Genomic DNA, 18,891 nt, shown 5'->3' on the forward strand with positions numbered 1-18,891 from the left:
TAAATGGGCAGAGGAACTTTGGTGAGAGGATCAGATAGACGACATGCAAACAGCAAAATACTGTCTGTGCTCATAGTGTTCAAATGATCAACAGGGCTGCCAGCAGCAGACAAGCAGCCCAGCTGGCAGACCACAAGACTATACTCACTGTATTGTGCCCAGGCTGCAGCACCACACAGGAAGCGATCTGGACCTCACTAACAAAAGCTGAGAATTCCCTTGATATGTCAGTTGATAAAGCACATCACAAAACCATGGTGGATAAGGCCTGACAGTTTGCTAAGCAGAACAGGAGAAAAACAGAGGAATAATTTTTTTTTTTTAATCTCTAATGTCTAATTTCTTAGCATCCTTATCGTAAGGGCACGTAACTCTAACTCTGCAGCAGTATTGTGATAAAGGGATGGCACTGGCCGTGCACACATAGGCATTCCATCTCCTTAAATACCTGAAGACAGTAGCTCTCCCTTTTGCCAATGTGTGAAATGAGGTCAGTAACTGCTACACCAAGCAAGATGACTCCAAAAGAGCCTAGCTCACAGGAAGATGGAATCTGAGTGCGCCCACGCAGTGCAGGAAGTCTACCAAACTCTGACAGGCTTTGGCCTCCTCGATGAGGGGAATGCACAGCCATCCTGTCACACAGTGCAGCAATCCCTGAAAGAGTTAAGGAGGAAAGACGCACCATCACATTACAGTTTATGCAGGAGACACCTCAGTATATTCAAGGATTGTAGTTTCCAGCAGTGGGTCACAGTGCTAGAGAAGTCAGGCACAAAGAGAAGATGAAAACCACAGAGACCCTGTGCTGACCCTCACATCAAGAACAGCTCAGCCCTGATGTCAACATCCCCAGCACCAGTGGGTAGGAGGCAGCCATGTTAAGTGGGCCCTTATGAACTGCCAAATGACATGAGAGGTGGGAAATGGCTTGGTGCTTGGCTATGTTAAAGGAGAGTGGCACTAAGGCAGATAAACATACAACCAGCTACTGCCAGCAGAACAGCACAAGCTACTATTTTATCTTCAGTTTGAGCTGGCTTCAGAGGGGCTCTCTACAGTACCATGGGGTCTCTCTTGTTCACAGGATATTCCTCAATGATCACACGGGCTCAGGCAACATTGAATCTAGAAGCACAATCCACAAAATCAAAGGAGATCGGTAGCTCATCTAGGACTGCCTGACCTGTCTGCCCCTAAAAAACATTCATGCTGCAAACTTCCGAGGTACATGGGTTAGAGTCAACAACATGACTTGGCCAGAGCATGCACTTGCTTTGTAGCCATAGTTGAAGGCAGCTTCAAGCAACAGTGACTGAAAGTTAAGCTTCTAATTGGAGGTCCTTCAAGGTTTGAAATGGGAGACAGGTATTAAAAAACTGAAATGAAACTTTGGCAAAGGCATTTGAAGTTGGGACAAATCCAAAAATATCAACTTAATTTGCAGCAGAAAAAAAATTAGGTTAGACAGTAGAAAAGTAGTTAGCATGGACAGCTTATCACAAGAGCAAACAGGCTGCATTACATCAAAGATCCACCTAGCTCAATCTCCTGTCTCTGACTATTGCCAGCAGCAGACGTCTAGGGAAGAATACAAGGACACAGAAAGCATATCATCACACTTTCCCAGAATACTTTTTGAGGATAAAGCAAGCTGGGACACAAAATACTTTCTCAGCCAGAGACGGTATTTAAGATTTTTCATCTCCTGAGTTCATCAGATCTTTTCTGAACCCATGAAAGCTTTTAGCGTCCGTAACGTTCTACTGCAAATAGATTGTAACTTAATTCCACACTGTGGGAAGAAGAACATCTTTGTTTCCGATTTGTCTTCTGCTAGTTACATTTGAGGTTCACTAACCCTTGTACTGGAAAGTAGAGTTTACAATTGCTCTCTGTTTAGCTCTTAGTCCTACACAGGGAATACATTGCTACCATATGCCCCCTCATTTACCTCTTCACCTATCTAGTCTTTCACTGATTCTGATCACCATCTGCATGATTTTTCCGGTTCTCTACATCCCCTCTGAGATGTGGAGACCAGCACTGTTATTAGGCACTGATCTGCTATTTCCAGAGAACCTGCAAGACCCCATTCCAGAGAAGTAAGCTCATCACTGTGTAAAATTTTAAATTATTTTTCCCTACATTAATTGCTTTATGATAATTTTCATTTATCACTACCTCAGAGTTGCAAGGTCTTTCTCCAGCTCTTCCCTGTTTGTCTTCATCATCACTAATTTTAATATCCTTGTATCACCAGACTTTGTAACTTCAGTATTTGCATCTTTTCTAGATCACCTGTGAATACACACTACAGCATGGAGAGCTATACTTTTTAGGCCAATGAGCTATCATTTATCAACCTCAATATTTATATTTTTAATTCAGGTTCCATTAAAAAAAAAAATTTTGCACAAATTATTCACATATAGAAAGCCTGACCCATGATCTTCCATCTGGATCATTAATGGCTTTGCTTTCAAATTTGGAATGGATTCTTTGGCTATCTAAACACAATCCTTCTTCAAAAGATCATTATTCAGCATGTGACATAATTCATGGTCACATTTTTTAGAGATACTGCCTGACCGTATCGCCCATTTCTACTTTATTTCGGTCTTGTAAACCAAGCAGTGTCTCTGTCATAGACCAAATGGGAAGCAAAGCATAAAATATCAATTAAGTATGAATTAAGAAAGACCTGAAAAAGGCCAAAAAAAAGGCAACACGAATGAGCAGCAGGTTAAGAGAATTTCTACGTAGAAAAAAGCAAATAATAAAAGAAATGGTAAATTACAGCAAGTACAAAAGCACAACAGGAACAAAGCAAAATAGACTCAGGAAGAAAAATAAAATACATTAAAACTAATAATAAATCTTTCTTCAGACAATGGGAATAGAAAGCTTGCCAGAGATTATGTAAGACAAATAAATGCTCAGAGTATAAGAGGTGTATTCAAAGAAGGTAAGACTGCAGGAGAGAAGCTCAATGCTTTTTTGCATCTGTGTTGACAGTGAAAGAAAATGAGAAAATATCCAGAAAGAAAGACTTCTTTTTGAAATACATCAGAAAATTTGCCTTAAATTGAAGTGACTGAAGAAAGGAATAGGGAATAAGTAAAACACAATTAAAAGTACTGTCACCAGTGTCAGATGCTATTTAGCTAGGTTTAAAAGAAACTTAAAAATTAAAGAGGTAACCTCTCATTTATACCTGCACTGGCACATAAGGATTGGAGTGTGGCAAATATATTGCCAATTTTTAAAAAGGGTTACATGGGACATCCAATAAGCTTCAGGCTTCGAAATCCAATATTTATACCCAGCAAATTAGCAGAAAATGTAATGATGAATAGAATTACTGAATGCTTGAATAAAATTGATATAGTTGAGAAGATCCAAATCTCGGAGTTCTTAAAAGAGACAGTCAGTCATGTGGGTAAGAATGATCCAAATAAAGTCTATTTGGATTCCTAAAAGGTATTTGACAAAATCATTTTAAAGAAACTAAACAGAAATGGCATAAGAGGACAAGTCTGTTACACAAAAAAAAAAATAACTGGCTAAAAGGCAGGAAACAGAGGACTAAACAGCCATTTCACGAAGTGGAAAGAGGCTACAAGTAGAGTTCTGCAAGAGCAGGATATGATCTGTGCAGTTCAAGGAAAACAGGGTGAGAACAGAAGTTGGCTGACAATAATATGTGACTTGCTTTTTAAAAAACAGAAATAAAGAAAAGATGAGAGACAACTCTGAGGAACTGCTGGCTGACTATGGTACTGAATAACCGGGCAATAAAATGGTAGGTGAGGTTTTGTGTAGGTAAATGTAAAATTACATACATCAGAAAAATAATCCTAACTTCTCATTAAAAATATGAGAAACTATTAGCAATCAAGAATAAGATCTTGGTATCATGATATACAGTTACAAAAGATGGCAACACAATGCTAATTAGCAGTCAAAAAAAATTATCAAATGTTAGGAATTCAGACAAAGCAGATGACAATGTGAAGATCATGTATATGTCCATGGTTCACCGATACCTTGAGTATTGTATGCAATTCTAGTCCTTCCTATCTCAAAAAAAAAAAAAAAAAATGAAAAGGTTCAGAAAATGGAAAAAGATAATGTGAGATACACACTAATTTCCACATGAAGTAATGAATCAGAATTTTTTTGAGAGATGATGGAAAGTAGAGAGGGGTATCTGACAGAGGTCTACAAAATCATTAGGGGCATGGAGAGGTTGGCCAGGAATCAACTATTCATGAACTCATTCAATAAAGTAACTAAAAAATATCAAAAGAGGTCAGCAGGAGTCAGGCTCAGAACAAACATGAGAAAAAAGTTCTTCATAAATTATTAGCTAACCTGTGCAATTTCTTGCCAATGGATACTGTGAATAAGAAAGGTTTACAATGGTTCAGGAAGACATTGGACAATTACATGGAAAAGAAAACTACTACAGGTTACTGAAAATACATATTAAGCATATTCAGCTCAGGAAGCCCCTTAATAGAAAATGGAAAAGTACTAGAGGAAAGTATCCTGTATATTTTCTTGTACTTTTCCTTAGGCATCCACTTATGACCACTGTTGAATACAGACCTTTAGTCTGCTCCAGAATTTTACATTCATACATCATGTTTGGGAAGATGGAGAGAAGACAGACTAATTCTGCTCCCTGTAACATCATAAATTCAAATTATCTGATGAGCTGTGAATTGAATTAAATCCTTGTGCATAATCTTTCGTCAATTATTTAAAAGAAGCTCCAACCCTAAAACTGTTGACTAACTAACTGTTGTGGGAATGATGACAGAAAGCAAACCATTTCAACTCCAGCAAACTTTTTCTGTCACTTCTGTGAGGTTGGTATGTTGGAAAAAATAAAAACTAAAACCTTGTATGCAAGAAACACCCAGGATCTCCAAGTACAATTTGTTTCATCATTTCAAATTCTATTTTTCACTTGCTGTCCCTTCCATTTTATGCTGGGTTTAGTGTCCAGTCTCAGTGTCTCTATTTGTAATACTCTTCCCTTCGATTGGCGTATCTCCTACACCCTCCAGCAACAGGCTTCTCATTCAAATGCAGATTTTCATGTGCACATTAAAAATTAATACTAATCACTAATATTATAAGCTTGAACTCTACCTCTAATAAAGGTACATCAAGCCGCTCTGTGAACAGCAATGAAATTATGTTGATTTAATAACCTGCAGCTATAGTACAGGCCTGCTACTTTCAATGATCTTCCATATTAGCCCATCTTTTTTCCACTTATGATTGAAGCAGAATACTCCTTTTTAAATTTGGTATCACTACACAGAGCAAGTCTGTGATCTGGTCAACCAGTAAAATTAGAAACACACTCTGCAGCTGAAGCATCAAAATCTATTACAATATGTATTTTTTTAAAATCCAGAATAAAATCCTTTTAAAAATTAGTTTCCATATATCTTTTACAAAATGTTAACTTACATTAAAAAGATGAAAGGAAACATGGCTTGCAGCTGTCAGTGTAATGTGGGATTTGAAACCATTTTAACTATAGCAGAGATCAAACCATTCATAGGCTATTAAATACATCTCAGTTTTGGTGACAATTCATTAATGTTCATTATATTTTAATGGTTATGACCACATTTGCATTCTTACATAAATATCAAATAGTTTCTTATAATACTGCTAAAATCCTGTGTGGTAACAGTGTAAAGTTTTAATTAAACCTGTTGCTATAGAAAAAAGTTAGAATAGAGTATGATATTACAGTAAAAGACTTTCAAAACCATGTAATATCATATAATCATACTTAAATGAGATCCCAGCTAAGTACTGCTACTTGAATTACACAGCTCTTTCGATTAATAAAAGAACCAGATTTGGTTTAGAAAGTACTTTTAAATTTTTTTCCTATTTATGTTGCACTTGCAATTTACACCACATGACAGAGAGCTTCTGATTCAAACTTTGGCAGCAGACATGTAGTTTTTTTTAAACTTTTCTAAAACTGGAGATTCATTTTACAAAACAGACTGATATTACTAAGAGTCCATAGAAGCACATGACTTTTTGCTAATTCTATTCTACCAAGAGGATTGTAGAAAAAAATCCTCAGCTCTTGTGAACTTCAGAGCAGCCTGCCACAAGATCTCACCCATTCATTCTCTGAATAAGCTGAAGTCTGCTCTTCTCAAGTCTAATGTCCTTATTCTGCTTCTCACTTTCCTCACTTCCCTTTGGTCTTAACCCAGTGTCTCACAATCACTGCAGCCAAGGCTGCCAACAGTCTTCACATGTGTGATCAGTTGTTCTTTATTCCTGACAGATCCAGTAGTGCACTTCCCCAAGTAAATTCATCCAGCACAACAAAAACTTGTCCTTAACACATCAGACTACACAATGAAGTGGACTAAGGAACATATTTCAAATTAACCCTTTCAAAAAAGTTTAGTTTTAAGATAGCTCAGTTCCCTGACCTAAATCACTAAGTGACAATAAAAATCATTCTACCAGGAGAGAAGGTGAACGGGTAGAATTGCTTTCAAGGTGGCAGTGCTAGTTTAAAGCACCTACAACTTAGATGTAAAGTAAAGCATCGCTCATGTTAGCTTAGCTGGACATTACTACTGTCATTAATTTATTTTTCCTCCTCTCCTGCCTAGCTAAAACCCTTACTTTATGCAACACACTCTAATAAATTTTTTTGTCACAGAGACAGAAGTTATGCCAAAATACTGGTGATTTAATTATTTAGAACCCTCTTGACAACAAGAAAAACTTGTTGAATCCGCAAAAGAATTTGAATTCAAAAATACACAAAAAACATACAGGCTTAGTCCTCCGTTAAATCATAATCACATCACAATCAAGTATTTTTTTTTCCTTTTTTTGTCTTTTTTTAAATGTCTCACCTACTTCTCACCCACCCAATGATTTTTCTCAGTAAGTCTAAACACTCCTCAGTCAATAGGGAGCCTTATGCATGCACAGAACTGAGCTAGTAGAACTTTAAATGATAGCGTGATTCAATAGTGGTGACCATGGGCAGACAAACATGTAAGGACCATGGATGACTTCTACAAGTTGGTCAGGTGGAAACAGCAAATCTGCCTTACCCATGAGCTCATACATCACTTATAATTTTTTCCATTACTTTATCCTACAGATGCCAAAGAACTCATGCCAAGTGCATCCATGCCAACCCTAAAAAGACAATTCCATTACCTCTGCTGTTATCGTGTTACCACATCACTTTGTTACACAACTTCAATATGATAAAAAACATAACTATAGCTGATTGATAAAAGATATTGATTAGACAAGGGATGGGTTTTAGTCCCTGTATCTGGCTTCAGAAAAGACTAGGAAATGCTTCTAATCATCACACTCAAATAATTCTATAGCTTGGATGCCACGAACCAACACATTAATACACATCTCCTAACCTCAAGGCTATCTTTCTCTTAATAAATCTGGTGCAGGCATCCAGGGTCAGGTTTTTAACAATGAAAATTCACAGAAAGCATTTGAACTCACTGATGGTCAGGTACTGCAATGCTACAGTTTGAATACAAAGAAAACTTTCATTTTAAAATTGGTTGTTACCCCTGGCAGCAGCAAAATATGACAGTGATTTTTATACAGGTGACAGGAAAAAAATTTTAAGCTGCTAAAGGTCTGAGCATCAAGAGAAGCAAGGGTGTAAACAGCCAAAACAACTGTGATTTTCATATCTACTTTAGGTTACTTCACGGAACTTCAACACTGTGTTTAATTTAGCCAAAAAAAAAAAAAAAAGAATAAAATAAACCCTCTCTCATGAACAGCCATAAGCAATTGCTGTAAAACAATTGGGAAGACATACGACTGTCCTTCCACAAATAACTTAACTTACAATGTGAAACTAATGAAAACGTGGACAAGAACTCCTATAATGCTGTTGCCACCCGATATGATATTCACACCTCAACCTTCTTTTCACATTCCTAAATGGTTGTGGTCAGATATTCTTCCACATTATTTCACAAAGTATCTCTGAATTTTAGATAAATTCTAATCTTTGATACCTTTCCCACAGAAAACACATTAGAGAGGGAAATCCTGATTACATGTATACCATGCAGGCTTTTTTCTTCAATTCTTACCACTGGATTAAGACTTTTTGTTGTCCTAATTACTTTCAGCACATATACACCAATTTTTGGTCTGTCACTACCTGCATACAAGAACGAATGATACAAAGATTTCTACACTGTTTGCTAGGGAAGTGATCACACACTTTTGCTGACATAAAACTTCCTCCCCCAAGAGGATTAGGCTTTTACCACATTATTAAATATTTAAAACCCTACAAGACCCTACAGCCTAGGGAAAAAACAGGGTAGAAGTATGCTTTTTTAACCCATTTGTTGGTCATTAACAGTTGTCAAGCCTGACAAAAGCACAACCTGTCCCTGGAAAGCTTATTGAGCTGAGGTAGCTGGTGATGGAAACAACACAAGAAGAGATTCGAGTCTCAGGTGCATTTTCAGAAGTTTTACGTAAGTGTTGAGGGCTGCAGTATTGAAGTGCAAAAAGTGTTTTTAATTTGCTTCAGTCCAGTAGTGAGTAATAAGAGTTCAAGAACTAATAATAATTGTTCAGTAACAATTTTAAATCTGAGAAATCAAAAAAGGATATGAGAGGTTTACATCTTACTTTTAAGGAAGAGAAGCACCCACGGATAGAGCAATAGTCATACTCTCAAAAAAGGAAAGTAGTTCAATCAACTAACTAGAGATTACTTTTTTGTGTCTGTGAAATAAAATTGCCATGCATATGGTAATACATAAGAAATGAAGCACACTTATTAAAACATGCCATGGATTTAAAACAAATCAATTCATAGAAATTATTTTCCATCACCATGTTCAGAGACTATACAATCCAATTCAAACACACAAATCCTAAATAAATAAAAATAAACTAATCATCTATTGTTTGCCTTTTTTTAATACATCTACAGCTGCCTCCCTCAGGTTCCCTTACTTATTAATTCTGATTCTTTGCTCTAGCCTGTGCAGCATTGCTTCGCACTGCACAGAACAGCAGTCATCTCAAGAAATTCAGGCTGTTGCCTGAGAGCCATGGAGTCCTCACAGCAGAAAGGCATCCCAACCTCTCTCCAGGAAAAGCCTGAGGAAAAGAAATTAGACAGGAAAAGGGGAGAAGGAGGAAGACACCAGATGTTCGAAACACCTTCTAGGGCAGTGGCACTCCTTTGTGTTGCTTCTCTCCCAGTTCTTATTACTACTTCCTCATAATTGCTAATGAGGCCACCAAAGCTCAGTAGCTTCTGCTCTGCATCAAGACTCTGAGGTATATCTGCATCAAAGGAAAAATTAATGCAGGGAATCAGAAATGTAGTATTCTTTATAATACTGGTACGCTAATGTATTTTGTAATAAAAGAATACTACATAACATACTTTTTAATATATATACATATATGATTTTACATTATATATGCATATATGTTTATATTATTTACATATATATTGTGTACATTACATATACACTAGTAAATATTTTATGGGAATACAGAACCTTGTAACTCTATCAATGAGGATTCAGGTCTTTAACCATAACTACTTACATAAAATGGCAGCAAATTTGGCAATGTAGCTACATATAGATGTAAATGAATAATGTTTACTAAACGGGCTAAGGTATTTATAAAAGTGAATTACTAAAATAAAGGGCTTTATATTTAATAATAATTAAAAATGGTGCTATCACTAATTATCTTTAAAATACATATGAGAAAAAAAGAGTGATGTGAGGAAGAAGAAAGAACACAGGAATTATTGGGATGTGGAGGAAAAAATGAAATTACTATGTGTAACAATCTGGAAGCTGTTTATAGATGTTAGAGTTATTTTCCAAGTTCATCTTCAGAGGCTGTTTTATAGGATTCTCTTGAGTCCAGAGCTGAGATGACAAAACGGGCATTTTGTGAAAACTCTTTAAGCTACAGGCAGATCGGTTTTGCCCTTTATACACTGTCTGAAAGTTCACTGAGATGCACAGTGATCACTTAAATTTCACTTTATAGTGAAACGTTATAAAAGTGCATTGGAAAAGTTTCTCTCTCTTGCTTGAGGATGGTATAGATACATTTGGTGTAATTTGGATGACAAGTAACCTGCTTCTGATGAGTTTAGCGTAACTAGGGCTGTTAAAAAGCCAGGAGCTGTGGTTCTGGGAAAACTGCTTTCACAGTAGAGTTTTCTTATGGTGTAGGTAGCAAATGCATAAAGATTTTCTGTGCAAGTCCCAGGATATAATGCTACATGAAAATAAGATGCTACAGTCAGTGGTAGCCTTCTTTTTGTAGCAAAGTAATTAACTCCTTGCCTGGGCAGCTCTCAAACACAGGCACTCTGGCTGGCTGGCTCTCCAGGTCAGGGTGCTGAGGCTGGCAAGCGCTGGTGGGCAGCACCCAGGCCGGGTCAGCATGGCCGGCAGCACCCCGCGGCCTTGCTCCCCCACCTGCGCCCTCCGGCACAGACAGAGAGCTGGGGGAAGCCGGGCGGGCATCCCGAGTATGGCAATGAAGGACCACTCACTCAGAAAGGTCAGGGAGAAATATCACAATGATGAGGTATCTTCTATTCCCATGATAAGTATTAGTCAGATGCTACTAAGCTGGACAGGTTGAAAAGAACACATTTGAATAATTTTTATTTTAATAGGAATTTTCAAGGAGACTTCTGATTTATCATTACAGATTCCAACAGATTCCTGAAACATCAAAAACTCCAGATGACCATTATGTTAATGTTTGGAAAGGATAAATAAATTACTTTGGTAACTACGGCCCATCAGCTTGATACCAATTCCAGACAAAATAGAGGACTTGAGAATTAAAGGAAGACAATTACTGCTATTCAACTAAGTTCCCCTTCTTGTCTAAATTAATATTTTATGATGACATTACAAGTTTGGCCTATAAAGATAATAGCTATTATGGCATTTATACTTCTGTAAGACATCTAAGTTTGTACCAAACAGCACAGTCTGTTTTTAAGAAACTAAAATGGCAGAAAATCAATAGATTGCACATTAAATAATAGGTCCCAAAATATAACTGAGTTAACTGAACTAATATTTCTCTAATTGGCCCCATAAGAATCAATTCCTGACTTTATACTGAAGCATTTTTTACTAGAAAAAAAATGATAAAGTTTGTAGTTGATACTGAGATCAGGAAGTGGTATAGAACAAACTGCATGAACTATTTAATGGACTGCAATTAAACTACACGTTTCAACTCAGATAAAAGAAGACATTATACATCAAGGAGCAAAGAATAAATGGAAACATCGCCTAACATGATACAGATAATCAGTCACTTTTGATAAATGCATCTGCTGCAGTGTTAAGGCTATGACAACTACGGATGAGTAGGCAAATAAATACTAAGGGAGATCGTAATACCTCTCTATCTGCTCGTTGTAGGATTGTGGCTGGAATATTATATCCAGTTCTGGTGTTCACATTTCAAGAAAATATTTTTTTAAAACAAAAAGATGCAGAAAACCAAATTATTAAAATACTGGAGAATATGTATCGTCACAATTGTGAAGCTCAATTCCTTCAGATTAGCTAATAAAAATTGCTTTAGGCTAAGAAATTGCAAGAGATCTTCATTCTGACATACAAATCATACGAGTAAAATGTTGCACCTTTAGATTACTTACAAACATAAAAATATCTCCAAGGTCTTTCATTTTAGTCAGTAAAGATATTCTACTATTAAAATACTTCATTAATTATTTCAGTTCTTCAATTCTTAAAAGACAGCAGAATGATTTTCTATATTATATGCTCTTATTCAACTACTGTTAGGACACATAATCCAGAGAAATCCTAGGGAAGCTGGTGTTCTGCACAAAGTTAGCCTCAATAACCACAACAGTTCCCTTCATCTTAAAGCAGTCAGGCTAAGTGATGAGTTTTTTTATGTTTGAAAATTAACTACACAAGTACATTTCATTATGAAAATATAATTATCCCAGGCAAATTTAGTATGCTGAGACTGTCCTAAATCCACAAAAGTACTTTTCAACAGTCCAGGGATCAGTTGAAAAACTAAAACATGGCAGAATGATGATGCATAAGAATCAGTAAGTTTATGTATTATAAACACAGGGATCAAGAGACTTTCAAAAGTTACATGAATTTCTTACACATCAGAAGAGCTAACAGTGCAAACTCAGATTTTAACTATCTGCCAAACAAACACAAAACTATTCCTAAAAACACAACAGCAAAGTTTCCCAAAAACAATAACAGTCTTTCATTTCATCCCTACTTAAAAAGTATTGCCTATTGGTATCACCTGTTTTAAGAAATATTGGCTGTGTGTAAACAAAAGACATTCAATACTAAATGTCTCAGAATTAAAGCTTGGGCTTTAAAAATAATCCTGGTTGTATTTTTGACCTATAACCTGCTATATTTTGAATGTTTAAACACTTGATCTATACAAATAAAATGTCTAAAACTAGAAGTTTTATTTCAGATTGACTGAGCACAGATTTAGCTTCATAGATATGGAAACAGTAACACACGACACCATAATAGCTAAAAAGTGTAATAACTGTAAAATAATAACAGTATTCTGTAGGTTCCTGAATTTACTGATAAGAAATACAATTCTATCAACACAAACTATAAGTTTGTTTGGGGTTTTTGGTTTTGTTTTTGTGTTTTTGGTTTTTTTTGTTTTTGTTTTTTTTAAATACACCAACAGTCATTAAATTTGCTGTCATGGTTTAAATCTGGCCAGCAGCCAAACACCACACAGCCACTCACTCACCCCCCACCCCCTGCCCAGGGAATGGTGGAGAAATTGGAGGGATAAAGGTAAGGAAACTCATAGGTTGAGACAAAAACAATTTAATAATTGAAATAAAATAGACCAGTCATAATAACAGAAAATACAAATGGGTAATGCACAATGCGATTGCTCACCACCTGATGCCCAGCCCGTTCCCTGCTTGCAATCCCAGAGAAGAGAAGATCCCAAAAGACCAATCCTGGAAACAAGAGCCCCGCACTTCCTGGCCAACCCTAATTTATATACCGAGCACGACGCTATATGATATGGAATATTTCACTGGCCAATTTGGGTCTGTTGCTCTGGCTACGCTCCCCCACAGCTTCTTGTACACCTGCACGCAGGCAGGACATGGGGAGTTGGAAAGTCCTTGATTTCTTAGCAACAACTGAAAGCATCAGTGTATTATCAACATTCTTCTCATATCAAATCCCATACTGACTCTAAAACACAGCACTATTCTAGCTGCTAAGAAGAAAAATTAGCTCTATCACAGCCAAACCCAGGACATTTGCTTTAAGGATATTCAATTTTAAACTGTGATGAGATACTTCTTCATTTTGAAATTATTATTTAAACAAAAATTAATTTCTACTCTGTAGGAGAACATGGTGGATATGCAATCATATGGCAAGAAGGGTTATGAAATTTCTACTGAGAAACATGAAACATACAGTGATATGGGTGAAATCTGTGTACATTTTTTTTATTAATACTAGGAACTAGAATAGTAATAATACAGGTAATAAATAAGAATATAGTTATAGCTACTCTTAAGACCAAGATTCCAGCTTTTACCTCTTTCAGAGCAAAGAATATAAAAGCACATTATATGTCAACACCAAATATAAGCAATATCTACTGCAGGGCTACTTGTATGGCAGGCCCTGGTCCTGATTCAGACCATAAATCAATTCTGTTCAAACCTTTACTCCAGGAAAAAAAACATTTCAGGGAGCCATTACACGTCGATGCAGGTCCTTGCAATAGAATTGATGTATTACCTACCAATCCTAACAAGCCAGCCCAAGCACAGTTGCTCCCTTATTGCAGTGGGAGGTCAAGGGAAAATTGACTCATCAAGGGGAGGTTAGTCCAGTCTTTGGAGATACGTACAGAAGCACTGCCACAGGACTGAGGTATCCTAGGCTCAAAACTAATGGAATACATAAGAACAATATGGGCAACAGGGAGAAATGTCCAGCCTGAATTCAGCATCTAGACCAAATTTCCTTCTAATCAACAGAGAAGCGAGTGCAACATCGCCTCAAAGCAGCCTTTCAGATAAAATGTTCCTCTTGCTCTTGCTTCCTCCCCAAGCTGACAACAGGCAGAAAGACCTATCAGCTAAGCACCCAGGCTACAGTAATAGAAAGGATCTGGTTATGACTACTATCTCAGCTAGACGTTCAGGGTGAAGTTGCACAGAATAGCACGAGCTAGCAAGAGTTATAAACCTATCTCAGCAAAAAAGCAATATAAACAACTCCCTTCTTAAAATCATTCTCTGTCAAGTTAGCGAGTTGAATCAGCGCAGCCCAGAGATCAATGGGCACAGGCAGAGGACATCATCATCCACTTATAAACAGCAGCCAACTGTTAGACTGGTTCGACAATAACGTGTAATTTCATCCGCAGGAGCTAACACATGAAAAATATGATTATATATATGTATATCTATAAATAAATGACAACCAGCACCAGACAGTCAATAATGAAGCTTCTTTCCTGCATACATCTGCTTTACTGTGGGAGGCTCACAGTTTGCCTCCAGCTTCAGCATCGATTTCTTGGTTCTTGCCTAGTCAAGACAAGAACTGACTGGGTTAGCTAGCACACTTCTCCTACAAGACCAATAAATATTTTCTTCATGCTGATCTGTCTTGTGATTCTTTCACAATTTTTCTCCATCCAGACGAACTGTTCAACAGGTTTCCCCATTAGAAACACCATCTTGCTCAAAACTGTAGAACTATAATTTCACCCAAGTCACAATAATCTCTAGAGCTTGACAAAACAACAGATAAGCTTCATGCAGAAAAATTATCGTGATCCATTATCAATTCCCCTCCTTCAGCTCTCAGAGCATGACATGCCACTTTGTTTTAGGCTGATTCAACTTAAGAGAATTATATTTTGATTTTATTGACTACTGGAAATGGAAAATCAAAGTGTCACATATGAAGGCAGGGCATTCAATGAAACTCAAGGAGTAGCACAGTCATTCCTCATCTAATACAATTTCAGTCAGCTGACAATGCCCATTCTGGATCTATTTAACTCAGGATGCTGACAAATGGAAAGATAGGAAAATAATTAATTATTTCAAGACAGTAAATAACAGTATTTAAAATAACAATACAGATATGTTCTAAAAAGTCACCAGTTTGACGCTGAGAAGAAGCATGCTCTATTTATCACCCCCCTTTATTTTTTTTCAAATACCTCAACACTGTAAAGCTAAACAGACATACTTAATTTGCTCAGAAGCTCATCCAGAGTGGCATTTGAAGCATTACTATAGCAGTAAACTGAACAGCTGCAACAAGACACATCCTGCTGATACACCACACATCAAAGCAATCTCATTCTTACTACACTGCTGAAGAACATTGTATCAAATAAGTGTTGCTAAAACCCTCACAAAACCTTAATACCCTGAGAGACTGCATGACAGAAGCAACAAACATTATCTGAGAATTATCTGGGAAGTGACAGAGAGCAGAACTAACCCTCCCTTTCAGAACCAATAAGCAGTTGCTGACTGGAGACAATTCCCAAGTACTGAAGAGACACAAACTCTACAAGGCAAGATCTTTCTAACTGTGGATGTGGTCAGTGGAACAAGTCCATCAACACAGGATACAATTTTTGTATAACCTCAGTTGTGAGAGAAGTGCATCAAAAACATAATAAAATTATTTCCATTTAAACACTCTAGGAGAAGACCAACCTTGATCATTTCAGTTTTTCCTCATGTTAGCTCCACATAGTAACATGTCCCTGAAACAAGCAACAAATCCCTTTGCAATATCCAGATATAAAAAAAATGGCCTCATATTAAAAGAGACTTCACATCTTTTACAAGCTCAGCAAATTCTACCCTTTCTTTACACATCAGACAGCTTCGTATCGGAAAAAATTACTTTCCTCACCAATACCATCAGTGAGCTGGTTAACTTCATCCATGAAAACCCAGCCAGCCTTCAACCCTTTCAACTACTCAGAAGCTTCTCCTGCACTCAAATGCAAGGCTAAGCAACATACACACATTTCTCTGAAAGGAAGAATTACCGGATGGAGCTTCTCATCAGTGCAAATAACCTAATTCTCAATAACTGATTAATTTCTTCAGAGACAAAGCAACAGCATGAAATAGCATTTGAGCAATGCTTTTCATCACAGAATTGTTCTCAACCCTGCAGCACAAGAACCACAGAAAAACATGCCTGAACGTAACCATGAACACATTTCTGAATTCTTACCAAGATACAGTTTTGTTAAAAATGCTAGACTTCTTCAGTTTCCCAGCTTGTGCTCCTTCTCCTCCCTCCTCTCAAAAATCAAGCTTTCCCTTCTCCCCAAAATATTCCTCAAGGTTTTCAGAGATTTGCCTCCATTAACTGGAAAACGAGTTCGAAGAATAAGTTACTAAAAGTTATGACTTGCACAGCTTCTCAAAAATGGGAAAAAGATACTCAACCAGATCAAGAGGTGAAGCGTCAAAAGGTCAGATTTTATTGTTTGAATTTTCCACTACTTAACAGTCAAGATAAGTGACCTATAAGCTAATACAGAAAAAAATAACTATAAATTTAAACTGCTGAGAATGGCACCTCAATTTCATAAGCAGCTTAAAAAAAAAACCTAAGTTACTAGATTCCCTCAAAAGCACACTACTTAACATCTAGCACTGAAGGGGGGGGGGGAAAAAAGAACGAATCCAACTGTAAAATTTTAATAAATATAATAAAGTTGTAAAGAATAAGTAAAAGATTGGATGATATTTTCAAAGAAATAGTTTTGAAAGAACATACAAGATAGAGTTACTAAAAGCCACATTATAGTATTCAATGTTTTCAACAAAGAGAGGGAAGTCAAACTTTATTCTACCCCTGTGTGACACAGAATACACTGTAACCATTAAAGCACTATATTAGTGAATGGAAAGCAGAAAAATTAAACTGCTCTGGTTTATTTCCTCTTCTTAAGGTTAAGATGTTTAACTCCAATTTAAGTATCCTAGATACTAAACTGTTAAACAAAAGAAAAACAAATCAAAGATTAAGCATTTGAATAAGTTTCTTTCATCCAATCAGGGACAACAAATCAAGCTGATATGAAGTAATTTTTAAACACAACATGATCTGTAGATCTTGGATTCCTTAATGTACACTTCGCATTTAGTCAGTTTTGCATGTTTTAATTCTTGCCCATCTATACTTTAAAAACTGGCCCATCAGACCGATCTGCCAGACCCATGGCACAACACACTGCTCTGTGAGATCAATCAAATGAAGCTCAGGTTTCTCTGACGTGAGGAGAGAGTGCTTTAACAGAATGAGGGAGGAAGGACAGTGGCTGGTCCATGTACAAGGACGCATCCCTGTGAGACCACTATGAATCCTGGTGTCTTGTACTGAAAAGGCAGCTGTTTCTCCTCCCCTCTAGCCAAACACAAAGGCTTTGTGTAGTGCTTTCCCAGAGCAGAAGAAAGACAACACAACACACAGGAATACATAGAAACTGTCAGTCCCCTGTTGTAGAGTATCAATTCATTCCCACTAGATAAACAAGTCTTAGCTAACACAGAAAACACAGTAGTATATCAACATACCATACAGTGCAACTTCACACACTAAGCAAATGTTTAACATTCTGTACACATATATCTAGAACTGGTAGAAGCTGATCGTTTAGAAATCAAACAGGGAAAACTCCACTCATCTCTCTGTTTTGTTACACTCAAAAAATCTTTCTTGATTTAATCAGTCATATTGGAAAAACCTCTCCGGAATTTGTGATGTTAGAGGTAACAGAGCCTGCAGCACGCAGCAGCAGTACAGCGACTACACTAAACCTAACCAACATCATGATATTCCAGTTGCTCAATTTGCTCTTTCTCATTCTTACTCCATCGTTTCCAAAATAGGAAGTTCAAAAAGATGCTGAACTTCAAGAGCATAATGGCACATTAGAAATATATCAGAGAAGAACAAAGTATTTGTCAGAGATAATTTAATCCATCTTCACATTTTTTAAACTACAATCTCTTGATACAATATTTTCAAAATAACTTTTCACCCATGAACATACATAGTACCGTAGACAAAGCTTCCTACATACAATTTTTCTGACAAGTGAAACAAACATTAATAAGCATACTTCTGGTTTAACAAGCTAAGAAAGTTTTAATATTTCATTAAATGTAATTCTCGCTGTAAAACAAAGGAATCATCATCGATAAAGTACGCTGTGCAATTTAACACAGAATTAAAATGTTGGATATCTTTGTACCATGAGTTCACAACATTAAGATTCCCCCCAAAATTTCCCAAAATCAAACAAGCACTGCAAAATAAGCACTAATCTCTTGTTTTCTCAGACACAACAGCTAAATTGAGCTAACATACCTTCAAGCATAGCATGTGTTCACCAGAGACATGGTATTAACTATGCAGAATATATAAAAATTCTACTCTGTTTTTCTAGAACCACAATATGGAAACTAATCACTCACTTCAAGGCTAACGCAATTTTAAAATAAAAAGAGTATCTGTTATTTTAGAGCTCTCAACCTTCCTGTCAATATAGTTTACTAACTCTGAACATTTGAGCTGAAATTCAACTGGTTCTGCACATACAGTCTAACTAGGAAAGCCATTACAACCTATTTTATAACTCATTTTCTATAGTCCTTTTGGCTTAATTATAAATACAGTAGGAGGTTCTCAGAAGGCTGTGCTATAGTCGGGGTCTTTCCTTTGTGTCCACACC

At 36.7% G+C, this 18,891-nt stretch overlaps 1 protein-coding gene across 2 annotated transcripts in view; it reads right to left on the bottom strand.

Annotated features, from left to right (window-relative positions):
* Nucleotides 1-18,891, bottom strand: part of TTBK2 (tau tubulin kinase 2) — a 108,603-nt gene that overhangs the window by 88,347 nt on the left and 1,365 nt on the right. The window lies entirely within an intron of this gene.

The sequence above is a fragment of the Strix uralensis genome, chromosome 4 (genome assembly GCF_047716275.1).
Source record: "Strix uralensis isolate ZFMK-TIS-50842 chromosome 4, bStrUra1, whole genome shotgun sequence".
Lineage (NCBI taxonomy): Eukaryota > Metazoa > Chordata > Aves > Strigiformes > Strigidae > Strix > Strix uralensis.